Source organism: Neltuma alba, unplaced genomic scaffold (genome assembly GCF_004799145.2).
Source record: "Neltuma alba isolate B1F8T4 unplaced genomic scaffold, ASM479914v2 tig00011918_pilon, whole genome shotgun sequence".
In the NCBI taxonomy this organism is placed as follows: domain Eukaryota; kingdom Viridiplantae; phylum Streptophyta; class Magnoliopsida; order Fabales; family Fabaceae; genus Neltuma; species Neltuma alba.
Genome location: NW_021636511.1, coordinates 38,706 through 54,900, shown reverse-complemented (window position 1 = coordinate 54,900; position 16,195 = coordinate 38,706). Strand labels below are relative to the sequence as shown.

The 16,195-nt window shown below is 32.7% G+C and overlaps 1 pseudogene; it reads left to right on the top strand.

Annotated features, from left to right (window-relative positions):
- The first annotated feature begins 1,083 nt into the window (after positions 1-1,083).
- LOC114719511 (CBL-interacting serine/threonine-protein kinase 6-like) lies at positions 1,084-2,862 on the top strand (annotated as a pseudogene).
- Positions 2,863-16,195: the final 13,333 nt, after the last annotated feature.

Genomic DNA, 16,195 nt, shown 5'->3' with positions numbered 1-16,195 from the left:
AAACCTATAATTTAAAATTTGAAAAACTAAAACTAAAATAAAAGTAAACTTTAAGGGACCTATTAATATTGTTCAAAATTTATTTACCATTATTGAGAGTTAGACCAAATAAAATAACTCTATATAAATGGTTAAGTTCTGTCTAATACTTTAAAATTTTTTTTGGCAACATTCTGTTTTATATTGAGCTTTTTCTACATTTAATATCTTAAATATTTTTTTAATAATATTCATTATACTGAAATATTTTTTGTGTAATTTTACACTACAGTATTTTTTTAATAGCAACGATTATTTTAAACTTAAGACACTAAATGCTATTATAAAATATTCTAACATGTCGGGTGAATCAAAAATTAGAAACACAATTGAAGTGTTAAGATTACTTAATGTTAATTATTTCTAAAAATATTAAATAATGTACGATTAAGAATAATGCTCTTAAATATAATGATAATTCAAAGAGGACAGAATTGATTGCTGCATTATTCTTGGCAATGATTATAACTTGGTCCGAATAAAAAATTACCAAAAGAAAATCTTATTTTTTTTTGTAGAAAATGAAATTGCTAGTGATTGGTATTTATAGTTGACACCTGGATCTGTGAGACGCGCCACTAATTGTATAGTTACTATTTAAATGACCATAGAAAATTTTGTTTTATCCATAATGAATCAGAATGACTCCCTTTTACCTCATAATATAACTGGGAATTGTATTTATATTTTTAAAAAATACAAATCAGAATTTTCCAACAAAATTTACTTTGCTTTTGGGGCAAATGAGACTGTTATGTATGCCGTCGGAGGCTCCTGGTCTAGTTGATCCACGCACCTGCGAGTCGGCTACTTATTGGTCCTTTTTTGACCTCAGTCAACTAGTTAATTTGATCATTTGAGCCAAAATTATTTGACTCCGTGGCCACGTGGCGTTATCCTTCCATCAAGATTTTCCCAGTCAAAGCTACAGCCGTCAGATCATCTCCTTCCAGGCAACCGCCACAAGGTCACCTCCTTCCGCGCAGCCGCACGTTGAGGGCAAAATGGTAATTCAACCGATAACAAATTGGCTATATAACGCAGGCTCAAGGTTTTGAAGCTGGAAGGTAGAGCGCAGAAAAACTGGTTTAGCTTTCTTCGTTCTTCTTGGGAATGCAGAGAGATGAGAGGACCTGCGCTGACCAAATCTGAAGTGGGTGGCCCTACCAAGCGCAGAATCGGCGGCAGGAATTGCCACCGGAAACACGTCGAAGACGGGTGATCCTCACGCGCCGCCACCCAACCCCGCTTCATTTCTTTGTTTCTTTCTTTGTAATCCCTGCTCATCTGTAAATATACCCAGTTCAGATTTCGCACTACTTGTAATTTCTGCTGAGATTTGATCTTTCCTTGATCGATAAACGGGTGAGAAGGCCAAAGATTCTTGCCATTCCGCGTTGCTCCACGGGAAGTACGAGCTCGGTCGTCTCTGGGTCACGGCACTTTTGCTAAGGTCTACCATGCCAAGAACTTGCAGAGCGGGAAAAGCGTGGCTCTGAAGGTGGTGGGCAAAGAGAAAGTAATCAAAGTGGGCATGATGGAGCAAATCAAGAGGGAGATTTCTGTGATGAAGATGGTGAGCATCCCAACATCGTTGAGCTGTATGAGGTTATGGCGAGCAAATCCAAGATCTACATCGCTATGGAGCTCGTTCGAGGCGGCGAGCTCTTCAACAAGATCGCCAGAGGTCGCCTGAGGGAAGACGTCGCACGAGTCTATTTCCAGCAGTTGATCTCCGCCATCGATTTCTGCCACAGTCGCGCGTTTACCACCGGGATCTGAAGCCGGAGAATCTGCTTCTCGACGAGGATGGGAATTGAAGGTCACTGATTTTGGCCTGAGCACGTTTGCTGAGCACTTGCGCCAAGATGGGTTGCTTCACACCACTTGTGGTACTCCGGCGTACGTGGCACCGGAGGTAATTGGGAGGAAAGGCTACGACGGCGCCAAGACCGATATCTGGTCTTGTGGGGTCATCCTGTTTGTGCTTCTCGCCGGATTCTTGCCCTTCCAGGATGACAACTTGATGGCTATGTACCGGAAAATCTACAGGGGAGACTTCAAAATGCCCACCGTGGTTCTCTTCCGACGCTCGCCGGCTGATAACAAAGCTTCTCGACCCGAACCCTAGCACCCGAATCAACATTTCCAAATCATGGACTCGACCTGGTTCAAAAATCTGTCCCTAAGAACATGGTGACGAAGGAGGAACAGGATTCGATTTTGATTGCGAGAAATCAAAGCAACAAGCGCCAGCGACAATGAACGCGTTTCACATAATATCATTATCGGAAGGGTTCGATTTGTCTCCACTGTTCGAAGAGAAGAAGAGAGAGGAGAAGGAGGAGCTGAGATTCGCGACAACGAGGCCGGCGAGCAGCGTGATATCAAAACTAGAAGAGGTGGCGAAGGCGGAGAAGTTCAACGTGAAGAAGAGCGACACAAGAGTGAGACTGCAGAAACAGGAATGCGGAAGAAAAGGGAAGCTGGCGATCGCGGCGGACATATACGCCGTGACGCCGTCGTTTCTGGTGGTGGAAGTGAAGAAGGACAACGGCGATACCTTAGAGTATAACCAATTCTGCAGAAAAGAGCTCCGCCCTGCGCTGAAAGACATCGTGTGGACGTCGCCGCCGGAAAACTCCGCGCCTGCTTGATGATGTCGTTTTCTGTGATTAATTAATGTCGTTTGTCACATTCATCGTCGTTTATTTCGTTTAATTGTTATTCTTGTTTTAATTAAGAAAATCATCATGCACAGGCCATGGTTAATGTCTATGCTGGGTTATTGTTCCGATTTGAATATTATTGTGTCTGGGGAAATCTCTTGTGCCTTTTGAACTTTGTCATCCCTAAAGGGAAATGGTGAAAAGGGCAAGAATAAGAGAACATTCTTGTGTTGTGATGTTATTAAAATGTTTGTGGGATGTGAAAGGTGAATTTGTGTGGCTTTTTAGAATTAGATTCTGTGATGAATATTTTGCTGTTTTACTGATTTGCAAGCTCTTTGTTTTCAAAAAAAAAAAACAGAAAAACTAACTGACATTCATATTGATTGATAACTGCAAATTGAAGTTAGCCTCCAAAGTTTGATAAGTGTGATTTATGGACTTCACATTTCTGCAATAAGAGAGAGGGACCGAGGTTAGGTGCAGATGATGGTGCAGATCATTAGGCTGCAAGAATTTAGTTTTCGTTCGGGACATATACCAATCTGACTCAAGAAACATGGGAATGGGGCCAGTGAACATTGTTGGTCCGTTGGATAGCTTTTTAATGTCATTTTCCTCCATTCATAATATTTAATTGTCTAAAAACATTGGCTGGTTAAGAAAAGTTGTCCAAAGTTAAGTGGATGCTGGTCAGATTCAAATTTTAGTGTTTGGATTAGTTGCTTAGAAATGATTTTACAAATTACAAGATAAGTGTGTGAGAGGAGTTTTTTAGCTTGCGTGAAAATATTTGAAACGTGACTTTATTTTCTATAAGATTTGAACTTTATCCTAAAGTGTTATGAATTTCATTCTTTTGATCCTTGGTTAATTAGATCTCTTCTCTTTTTCAAAGAATTAAGACTGAAGGGGCCTTTCTCAAGAACAATGCCCTTCAAAATTTGTTACTGTAGAATTTTGAACAGACTTAAAAAATAAAATCATGTATAGTTTATTGTTCTATTATAACACCAGTGTATTGATAGTTATGTGATTCAAAAAAAAGATTCTAAAAGATCAGGGACTGATAATTTTGGCATGATGTAGGGGTGAGGACTACAAGAAGAAAAGGAACATAACATGATAACAATGACGAGAGGGAGGGGATTTTGTTGTTACTTGGAAAAATTGTTCGCCATGATAATATAATATAATAGGCATTGCTTTGCCATGTGACTGCCTCCTCAGCCTCATCTCCTGCATCTCTGGATATCCTTATCTTTGATTCCCTTGTTGCCTACCTCTCATCGCTTTCTCCTTCAATCCCACTCCAAATTTTATATTCAATTAAACTAATCCCTTATTCCTTCTACTTGTAAAACTAAGAGCAAAATAACTAGTTCACAATAAGTTTTATTTGAAAAAAATGTGTTGTTTTATACAAAACATTCTTTTTTTAATAGCATGTGCTGACCTATATTAATGGAAACCCCATTTAATATGTGCAACTAATAAAAATAATTTAAAAAATTATAAATTTTTGAGAAATAAAGTGAGAAGGGAGTTTACATGTAAGACCAATTTCTACATTTAATTGGAATTGGACTGGGGGTACTTTTCATATGTAAATTTTAAGGATTAAAGGATATTTTTACTTGGGAAGCATTTTCAGTTCAAAATCTAGGGGCACCTAAAAAATTGTGGAGCAATTTAATACATAAACTTTTAAAATTGATGCCATGCTTTTTTACCTTGGAGGTCCCGATATAAGAATATAATTGTCGAAGGCTACAATAAACAAGTAAGCATCATAGATCTATTATTATTTTTTGTATCAGAACTTATTATTACATGTTACTTATTTATTGTGGGTCCTTATAGTAATTACATTTTTTTTTATATCTAATTATTTTTCTTAAGAAATTATAATACTTAATTCATTTTGAAAGTTTATATGCTAAAATTATGTCATATATTTCATTTAAGATTCCTATTACTTCTTTGAAGATACTTGCAATGAGAAATTGAACTTCAGCCTAAATTTTCATAATAATCAAATTGTCTAATTATTAGGGTCCAAGTCTGATCCTAAGGCCTATGTGCTTATCACTACAATGAGATAGATTTGGACGGTACAAATTATATTTGAAAGTTTTTTTTTTTACCTGGATATTTGAAAGTTTTAAATTTATAATTTTTAACATAAAAATTCATTTTTATGGTTTGAAAATTAAAAAATTATTTTGATTTTAGAGTCTAGCTGGCCTCTATTTAAAAAACTCTTTGAGACGTATTGTTTTAACTTCGACAGATCATACATACTATGTACCAAAACTATTGTTCAAAACCTATTTTTATATAGATTTTATGTTTGATATTGGCACTGAGATGTTTTCATAATTAACATTCCATGCTTATTCTTCTTATAATAAAGTTATAATAATTTATGTTTCGGAAAATGCAATATTTGTGTGTGCATTCTTTTTTATTCTCTTTTTAATTAAGGGGTGTGCTTTATATTTCAAATTGATATTGATATTGATGATGTTAATGTCAATATCAAATTTATTTTAATGTTTCCATTCATCATTATTTTTGGCCAGTATTGAATCGTAATCATTACTGAAGGAAACAAGACCATATTTATTATGTTTGATGAAATTTAAAAACAAATTATATTATATATAAGTTATAAATAATATCTATAAGAATTTTAATATAATACATAAATATAATAAGTGAGTAGTTTAATTTAAAATCAGAACATTAAAAATAAACCATAAAAAATCTCAAGCACACGTTATTTCGCATGTTTTAGACCATTTTTTTATTACAATTTGTAATAGGATTGGATCCAATAGGAGCATCAATGTGCATAACGAAGAAAAGAACATTATGTTTCTTAATTTTAAAACTCATTTTGAATATGTAACTACTTAAAATAAAAATATCTTGATAATATTAAGAAGATAATGTTCTAATTTTACAGATCATAAGTGATAACTTTGAAAAATATTAACAATGATTTATTGGCTTGGTTTCTTTAAAAATATGGAGTTTTTAAATATCATTCTTATTAAATTATAATTATAATTATAATAAGGTGAAATTTTTCAATAATAATGATGCCAATAATATAATGGCAAAGACAGGGAAAAGTGGCTCATGGCATCTAATCATACTTTTTTGTCTCACGCAGTTGTGAGGCATGAGGTGTGTTTTTTTGGACCTAAACGACATGACATACCCCCGCAAAATAATAACAACAATAATAATAATAAATAAAATTCATCCCTATAATTTTGCATCTAGTAGTATGACTTAATTTTTAAATTTTGACTCAGTAAAGTTTAGTTATCATGATTCTGATTTGGCCGAAATTTAATCCTTAAACTTAAATTCAGCGTAACTCAATTTCTATAATTTTAAGATGAGTTTAAAAACTCGTGAATAATGTGATTCTTTCATATAAATTTTATATTACATATAGATACACATTATTTTATATGATATTTATTTATTTATTTTTGCCAAAATATTAGTCATTTATTGAAAATAAGAAATTTATTGAAATTTTGCCTTTATTATTGAAAAGGAATAAAATCAAAATAAGTAATGTTTGACTAAGGAGTGTTTGTCTAATCTTAAAGATACTTGAAGATGTTATACCTCAATTAAGGGCTTAAGGCAAGGCCACGCTACATCTTGCACGTGCAGGCCATGCTGTAATTATTTTAAGAATATAAATCCCTCTTCAAGATCTATAAAGATGTTTATTTTAATTTATTCTTAATTTTTTTTGAAAAAATTCTCCATTAACATATAGGAGTACTAAAAATTCTTCGATCATGGGTGCGAGGTAATACGTTCAATGATGAAATTAAAGAAGGGAATGAAATTAAAGTTCATTAAACTGGAAGAAGACTTGTGACAAAATTAAGTGAAAACTATTCCTTGATAACATTATAGTATTAGAGGAAACCAAGCTTTCTCCCACCTTCTCAATGAAAAATCTCAATAATTATCTCGTGCAATCATAGATACTATGAAATAATTCTTAATGTTGAAATTTAGAATGTGTAAAATATTACTGGCTATATTCGCTTTCATTTTATTAATAATTTATTCTCCGAATTAACATTTATAAGCATCCTCATCTTTCTCTTTTTTTTTTTCAAGTTACCATGCTAATCGTATGATTGTGCGGAATACGATAGATGCCAATCTATAGATTAAATCTCAATGATTTAGTCATTTTTTATTTTAATATATTCGTATTAGATCTTAATGGTCCAAGAACACGTTATTTTGTTAAATAGCAGTTTTAATATTTCTTGTCTATATTGAGTTTTGTTTTTATCGGAATTTTTTGAGGTAGAACTTGGCTTTTTATAATGACTCCGCAGTTATATATATAATTTAGTACAACTTTTTATCTTTATATGAGCCGTATAGGATTTTGTCATCTCCTACAATAAAATATGAAAAAATTATATTCACAAAAGATAATATATAATTATTAGAAGTCATATAATACTCATAACATATAATATATATAAAATTAAAAAAATTACACACAAATATGTCTGCCCATCATCGCTCTGGTGAATTAGTATATGCGGAAAGCATCAAACCACTGTATCAACCGACTTGATTACTTTAGCATAATCAAAACAAAAGTGGGTACCCACGAACTAATAATACACCTTTTACCTTTATTAATTTCCATGATGAATCTTGTCCTTTCTTAAGGAAAATAATATTATTATTGATATAATTGGGGGACAATTAGGTGAAATATCCTAATCATCAGATGCAGCTTAAGTCAGAATATGCACAAATTTGAAAAAGAATTATATGGTGAATCATCATTATGAATTAACATTAAATAAGGAATCATACTGAACATGGAATATTCATTCCTCTCTTTCTATATTATAATAATTGGGGTCCAGACTATTCAACAACAACAATAGTTTATAAGATTCTACATATCAGTGTGCATGCATATGAGTTCAAAAGGGTTTTTTTTTTTCGCCTGAAAAAAATTAGGAGTTTTAGGCTTCTCAATTAGTCCGATCTGTTTTTAGTGACTTCAAATAAAAAAAAATAAAAGTGATGAAATATCTTAAAAGAGGATTATTGTGAGTTTTAGAGACACATGTTTGTGCCGAATTTTGTTGAAATTAAACTCATTTTATTACTTTTAGTATATATTCTTCGTCGCTCCCTTCAGTTCTTAATTACTAGTTTGGTTAAATTAAGAAAGTCATAAATTACTTATATTGTAACAAATGTAATGTGATTTCCCTAAAAGACCTTTATGATAGATCACATGTCACTTTATAAGTTAGAAGGATTACTTTGAGGAAAAAAACACGATAATTATGACAAACAAAATGGATTTAAAATTTTATGTTTAAGATTAAATCTAACCTATTTAGCTCTTACATAAGGAACTGGAGGGAGGACAATTTTTTCTGGGGTGAAAAAGATGTATTGAAAATTGATTATGCAAAAACCTCTAGTTTCTTATATATTGTTCAGCCTCAGATTTTTAATATTTATGGTAATTAGTTAAGTTTTTATTCGTAATAACTTAATATTATTTTTTCTTAAAATATACCTATTAATCATATATATTCAAACTTTCCCTTTATGGAGACTTTTAACAATAACACATGCAATTATATTTAGCAGCAAAATGAATATCCAGTTAGCTTTTATATTTAGGATCAAAATGAATAAATATTAGAGACAAAATAGATTGAGATCTTATATTTGGTACTAAATTAAATATCCAACTAGCTTATTAAAAACCAGAGGAAGTATTTATCTTTCAAAAAAAAAAATAAGAAAAAATCAAACTGAGATGGATGTCAAGATTTATGAGAGGTTAGTATAATGACGATAAATTTTCCAAATTTAGTGGAAAAATAAGGAGGGTCAAATTATATCCATTTGCTTCGAAGTGAAAGTCTGTTCAATATAAAGCATTTCCACTAGCTCAATTTAATTGTTACTGCTAATAGCAAACGCTAAATTTTGTAAAGAGACATTATGAAATTTAATTTACATTTAAAGAAAAATAACCAAACAACCCCCACAATTCAATGTTTGGATAAAATATTGCAAACATGAAATTTTTGTCCGTGATGGACATGTGCAAATTACACATTATCTTAAAGAAATATTTGTCCATATTACATTTGCGGCTGATCATGTGCCAAATCCCTAATTTGAATAATCTCATCAATCATCCAAAGATGCCTAGACAATGACTTCTTTGACACCAATTAATGTATTGTTGGTGAAATACATAGAATCAAATATTTTGAGTCATGCTGGTAAAAATAAAAAATTTGAGTCATGTCATCATTAGACACATTAACACCTAGTAACAATTTTATTTAAATTTAGGGTTAATACAATTTTTGATCCCTCAAATTTACTTTTATTTTTGGTTTTTATCCCTCAAGTTTTAAATCATGAGTTTTAGCTTTTTGGGTTTCCTTTTGTCTAAAATTCTGGTTCTTATAATTTAATTAAAAATTTATACCATTTTGCCCTTGCCTTTCAAGAAACCAAAACTCATGGTCTGAAATTTGATGTACTATCCAAGACTTGTGCAAACTTTATAGACCAAAAAATATACATTAGTTAAATTAGTTATTTCTTGTAAACTATCAAAATTACCTCAATAAAAATTATTAGTTGCAGGAGTTTGGTTTAGGATGCTGAATGGAAATATTAATATTTTAGACAAAACGTGCATGTTATATTATTAAATATATGCTGGCTATTTCATAATAAGGACAGAAGAAAATATGATATTGGTATAGTACCACGATTGGTCTTATTTATAAACTTTAAATTTAGAAAAAAAATATAATTCATTTTATAAACCTCAATTTGATTTTATTGTGACATTAACTTCTTCTTCTTTTTTTTAACTTTTCCTTTAATTATTTATTTCTCTTTTCCCACACATTTTTTTCATTACATTTCTCTATATATTCTCTTTCATTATTTTTTTTCTATTTTTCTTGCCATCATTTTATAGAGCCATATTTGGAAACAATAATGTATTTCTTACATATATATTGCATCTAACTATTTTTAATTGATCTTTCATTCTGTATAAATTAATTATTTAAAACCTACAGCAAGAATCAAACAGAGCGACTGAGATAAAATAAAAGAGATATAGAGGGCAGTTATTAGACTTGTCTGATTAAGAGGAAAGACTCGTGCGCGCATATGTATGTATGTATTAGCATTTAGCAAGATTGATGTGCTAATATGTTTTTCATACTAACCGTCATGTCTTTAACTTCTAGTTTCATGAACTTCATTTATTAACGCATCACAGGATTTCGCATATCACAGTTCTAAATACATAAGAACCACATCATATCATTCATTCCTTTATATGTCTCTATAATTGAATTTAATGATTCATGAATGATAATGGCAAGTTGAAACACTATAAACAATGAATTGGGCAAAAGGACCCGAGTTGTTGGGGGAAACAACCTTGGTTTCATCATACGCATACGTATTTCTAAGGACCAAGATACTAAATGGAAAATAACCTATGCAAAGGCCTTAATTTCAAAACATGGTTAGACATTCTCGGAAAAGAATATTTTTCCGAATTTTTCTGAATGTATATACCCATATGATCTATTTTCATTGCATACCATGCAGTAACAATAACTAATGTGACCATATTCTGAAATCATGTGTAAAAATTTTTCTCTCGAATACACCTATTTGGTAATCCTAAAAAAATTCCATTTTCTTTTGAGAACATCTAACCATATTCTGAAATCCCTCACGCAAGTTAATTTCCATTTGATACCTCAGCTTAGAAACTGTACCTCCCATCAAATAACTTGTTGAATGGATCCTTATAACAAGCTTTCCCTATTTTACTGCTCTTAATTTCATATAGGGGGTGACTTGACACAGTGGCAACCATCACATTATTTAATGTAAGTGTAATTATGCTTAATGAATAATAGCACTGTAACTTCGTATTACTAGTAAAATTAGATTGAAGCGGTCCAAATAGGTGGACTTTTGTTAAAACCAATCAAGACAATAACATGGGTGGCAAATTTACCACCCAAACTTTGAACCCATGACAAAACACTCTATACAACATCCATCCATCCAAACTTTACATTAGAATATTAGATCTACAGAAAATTAGCAAATAAATCCCCTTTTGATAAGCATAGATGACAATGCAATCCTGTAGGTATTCAAACCTTGACTTACTAAGATTATGAGAGACTATCTCTTTCCACTAGACCTAACACCTGTTGGTTAGATGAGAGGATTTTTGTATAAATAAGGCTTTTAATATAAACTTGTTGGGAGAGAGGTAATCACTACTAACAAAAATGTATTTGATGGCAGTTAAAATGAGCTTTTCATAGCGGTTTTGAAAGTGACGCCTATGCCATCAACGTAAAATATAAAGAATTTCACCACGGTTTAAAAACCGCCGAAATATGTGACTTTTCATGACGGTTATATATATAACTGCTATGAAATATTTTTTTTTTAGTTTAACTTTCATCGTGTTGATCAGGATGGAACGGGAAAACAAAATCCCAAAGAAAGGAATTTAAGAATCAATAAACCAATAACCTATGATCAGTCAAAAGCATTCTGATGGAGCAAACGTAGATTCTTTCCCTGCCATAATAGCACCACTTAGTTTCGCCTTTAGCTACCAAATCAAAGCCACTAAGATTTAATAAATGTAAAATCAAAGATTTAGATATGATAAAATTCATGAATTTTAGGCTATCAAACTCTGATATACAAAATGAGGGAGAAAGAAATCGAATCTATTCAAGCTTCAAGTATCAACGCATGTTTAAGCAAGAAGATGAATAAAAATCATATCTATTTAAAATAAGAACAAACATCATATTCTTAATCATAGAAAAAATGGAGGAGAAAGGATGAAAAACTCACAAATAAGAATGAAGAGGATGACGCGATGGTGACAGTGATAGCAACAGCGGTAGCGATAGCAACTGTGATGAAAGAACATAGCGAAGACGATAGAAGCAAAGGATAAATACCGGCAAAAGTTGGAGGAGGGAGAAAATCGAGTGGGAACGGTAGTGGAAGACCATGAGCTCTGACTATGAAAAGTAAAAATTATCACATGATAGATAGGATTTTAAAATTCTAATGGATTTTTTACGGTGTAAAAAGTAAAATTTACTTCTCTATAATTATAAAAATGTCATTATCATTTTTTTTACAGCATTTTTCCTGATGACCGTCATAAATTAGCATTATGAAAACTTTTTTTTAAAGCAGTGAATAGTGGGCATACACGAAACCAAAGAGGAGAAAGCTGAGAACAAATCAAAAGCCCATCAAATGAATTTGATGCCAACTTGATTATCGGACTGAGATGATTTCATTGAGTTGAAATAAAATCAAGGTGATATATTTATACATCAATTTTGCAATGAGTATGGTCTACTTCATAATACCTAACCTATACATGACTATCTTTAGCCAAGTTGAGTTGATATGAATATAGCCAATATCCCACACAAAAGCACGAATCCAAGTTTTCTAGTCCCTATAAAGACCTAACCTATAATCTATAAAAGAAAAAAAGGGATAATTCACAAGTCGTAAACAACATAGCTTACTATATGAGGCTCCCTGTAACTCATGGGTCTTAAGTGTTTTATTTGGTAAGTAACCTATAAATTATGTAAATGATTTCACTTTGAAACCTAAATACCCATGTAATACAAAAACACAAGCCAAAATAACGAGACATTGGTAATCAATCTGCTCAAATTAACAGCAAATAGGGCCACCAATCTTAACCCAAAAACCACAGCTTCGTGGCAATGTCATTTAAGGAAAAAGACCCTCCTTCACATGAACACGACTCGTAAGAGCCTAATCTACCTGTTCGTCCATCATCATTTGTTGATCACCTTTATACAAATGTTTCCTTACTCGCCCAAGCAGAAGCCGATGACTAGCATCATTGGTTTTCAACAATTTATCGTGCCAAAACCCATTCCTGAAAATTCCCAACTGCATTCTCTTGGAGACCAAAAGTCTACTCAGCTATCCCACATCCCAAGGAATTCCTATTACATGAGAGCCATGTCAATCTTTTCTGCATCACGGAAAGGTAGGCACCATCATATCTAAATCTTGATAGCCTGCAAATTAAATTTCAACTGGTATGAATAAATCTTTAATCAGATTGAAGCTGTTTCCATTTCAGACCTGAAGGTTCAAAGCCATATCCCCCAGCAGTGAGCTTATATATATATATATTTGAACATCCTTAGTGGTACAATACCCTTGAATTTTGTACACAACTCATGGATCACATACAACTACAAATTTAATTTCTTGCAAAAATGGGATCAATAGCAATATTTGAAATGACCTTCTCTGCCGATCACATTTTCCCTCCCCTCTGTTATATCATGCTTTCCAACTTCCCTTCCTAGTCATAAAGCAAAACAACATGACAAGCGCAAAGCTACCAGTTTACATGCACAACATAGTTATTAAAATTGTGAAAAAAAGAGAAAAGGGGAAGCTATATGGAAGCATAGGCGCGTTAGTTTAGAATAGCTTATAATTAGCTCTTCAACAGTGATTTGTGGAATACAAAACAAGTATATGAGAGGAGTTTTGTCTTAATTTACGTGAAATGTGCCTGTAAATGCTTTCGAATGCTATCCCAAACAAGCCATACATCAGTGGGGAAGTCAAATTAAAACCTGGTAGGAAAACTCGGTAACTAACCAATAGGGGTGTTCAATTTGTCCCGTCCCGGTCCCGGTGAGTTCAGGACGGGACGGGACAAAAAAAATTTCGGGAAAGACGACCCCGTCCCGAGATTTTTTTTCCTTTTAAAAATTATTTATTAATAATTATTATTAGATTATTCAATTTACTTATTAATAATAACTCTTATTTTTATGGTGATTTGTAGCTCTTAAGTTGTAGTATTATCTCAACAAAATCTCCTTCCTCAATAAAATAATTTATAAAGTCATTATATAGTGCTTTTTTTTACGATATTTTTTTTTACAGTATTATTTTTACACCTTTTTTATGCTATATAATTAAGCTTTCTACATAATATTTTTTTATAATGTTTTTATCTTTAAAAGCCCAATAAAAAATAAGTATTATAACATAAAAAAATTCATATAAAAAATTATGGTATCTTTTTTTTTTTAAAAAAAAGGGGGAAGCGGGATGTCCCGGTCCTGTCCCGGTCCCGTCCCGGTCTCGACGGGACCGGGATAGGACCGGGACGGGACGGGACATGGGACAAAATCCCTGTCCCATCCCTGTTCATCGAGACGGGACCGGGACGGGTCTGTCCCGGTCCTGTCCCGTCCCATGAACACCCCTACTAACCAAAAGATAAAGATATAAAGCAAATAAGTAAACAAGGACCTCTTAGAACCAGTGTTCTTAAAACCAAAGCAGTCATTGAACTAATGAACAAATTGATTCAAGGTTTGTTAGTATGACCACAGTTAACCAATCATAATTAAATTAATACATTTCTAATCTAGTTCGTTAAAGAGAATATATAACTTTTAGTCCCTGGACTTTCTTTGTTATTGATTCATACCTTTAACTCAAAACATCTTAGTCCTCATAGTTTATTGAGTTAAAGGATTATAGGAATTAAAACATCAACGCCGAGTATTTGATTGCTCAATATCTAACACAAGTCTCAAGCAAAAAAGTAGGAAAATAGATACACGTCAAAGAGGCTGGAAAACGATTGACATATAATAATATTGTGAAAAAGCAATGAACATGCCGATGGCAATGTTAATGTTCCTATCAAATTAAATGAGTGAGCACTGGTTACAGGATTGTTTTATGTGGATTAAATATGAACTGGCATCATAGAGAGTTCGATATCAATAATTACATGGGGGTTGTCAAATAAAAAATCCAAACCATTTGAAGACGAAACTACCGGTATCTTACATGAAGTAGTCTTGAGACGTAATAGTGATGTTTCTTTTTTCTTTTTTTTACTTTTTTGTTCAATAAGAATTTTCTTAACAAACAAGGCCCTTCCATTTCAGATTGGTTGGCCATTAAATGTTTTTCATATAAACAGCAGGAAACCCCAAAGATTTCAAAGCAAGAGAGGTTTACAAAGTGAGGAAATTAATATATATATATGATCCTAAGCAAAAGGAACTAGCCTAGACAGCTCAAGTGAGGCAATAGGGAAAATACTAAAAATGTTACATAAAATAAAATATATAAATACGTAACAACGTCTGACAGATGGATTAATTAAACAAACATATTAATCACCAAATGGACTAATGCGAGCATAATGATAATCTTTGTTTTACTGTATGGTTTTCAACTTAATTATGAAGACTTTGGGTTTTGTTCATTGATCACTATCAAATATGACTCCTGAATCATCTATGATGAGGTTGAAGAGATGACTTTATCTGGGAATACATTCAATGCTACCTTTCGCATGGCACTTCAATCACTATTTGTTACCAACTTGGAGGTAAGAGCTTTCCATACCATGCACGAGAGGAATTCTTGTGGGGATTGGCTAGCTAGGAGGAGTCCTGAAATTCCTAAGGAGTTAAAGATTGATCCAATTTGCCAAGAGGATAAGAGACTTTAATATATTAAGACAAAATGAGACTAGGTTCTCATTGTAGAACTCTCTTGTAGTTTTTTCTCTCTGTCTATCAGAAACACAAAAGGAAAACAAAATAAAAAAACTTTGTTTTGCTTGTTTATTCACAAAACCCTATGAAACTAATTGCATAAATAACACTTTTTTGAGTGAAAATGTCTATTACATAAAACTTATTCTTAAAGCTTTAAGGTCAGATTATGGATGGAAACTTAGATAGTATGGGATGCCTAAGTCCCCCGCATTGATTAGTACGAGAGGTTTAATGAAGCAGTCAAGTGGGTTGGCTCTCCCACTTCTTGAGCTAGTTTGTTGGGGGAGGGTTTCCCACCAATACTTATCTAAAATTCCTTATTCAATCTTATAAATGTCTTGCAACACTCTTATCTCATCCATACAATTATATCAAAGCACCTGATAAGCTTGCCTTTGCTGATGCTGAAGTGTCATAATTGAAGCCAACACTTCTCATGTGATGTGAGCGGCAGTGCTTCTTCAGCACCTTTCCTGAATGCCTTTGGCAGCGAGGCAAAACACATATGACTATGAACACAAGCACACCATATCACGGCAGAATTTAAAGTGTCCACATGAATAACAAAACGTCACATATTATCTTTTAGAGTTAAAAGGTTCGACACAAATATTTTGAAACGTCCATCTCTTGGGTTTTATGTTTATTTTTGGGAATCTTCAGTTTCTGACACTACCAATTTCTTCAAAGCCAATGAAGGAGTATGCTTAATACGAAGGATATTTACAACACTTGGGGTGTTATGTGGAT